Below are 611 nucleotides of genomic sequence, written 5' to 3'. Positions count from 1 at the left end.
AATCCCTTCCAAAATTATCTCTCGTGCTCGACTCTCTCTCTCTCTCTGTCTTTGTGTGTGTGTCAGTGTGTATATATCATACTCCCTATAAAAGGACGAGCTTGGGAAAAATTTTCAATAAACAAAAATATCATTAAAATTCAAATACTAATCCGTTAAGTAAGAGTAAGTTAATTTATTTAAAAATGTTTACCCATAACCGTGCTTTGATAGGAATAGAATTCCAAGGATTCAAATCAGTGCTTTTATTTAAAAATATCTATCCATAACCGTGCTTTGACTCTATACATGGTTAAATATCAAAATAATTTAATTTTAAATTAATTTCATTACTATAAATAAGTCAGATTCATTTTGAGTTCAATATGTAAAATTTAATTATTAGATTTACTATAATTATTATTTAAAAAATTAATGTAATGAATTTTTACGCTAAACTGAAATCAACATACTTAACTAGGATATTTTAATTATCATTATGAACTATACTTCTAGCAGTAAAGAAATCACATTTGTTATTGCATTAAAAATATAATTGCACAATAATTTGCCACATTATAAGATCATGTTCTATAACACACAATTTCAAAATCAAACATTTAAAAAAAACT

This window comes from Asparagus officinalis, chromosome 10, assembly GCF_001876935.1.
Source record: "Asparagus officinalis chromosome 10, Aspof.V1, whole genome shotgun sequence".
NCBI lineage: Eukaryota > Viridiplantae > Streptophyta > Magnoliopsida > Asparagales > Asparagaceae > Asparagus > Asparagus officinalis.
The sequence above is the reverse complement of the archived record's forward strand: the minus strand, read 5'-3'. Positions refer to the sequence as shown.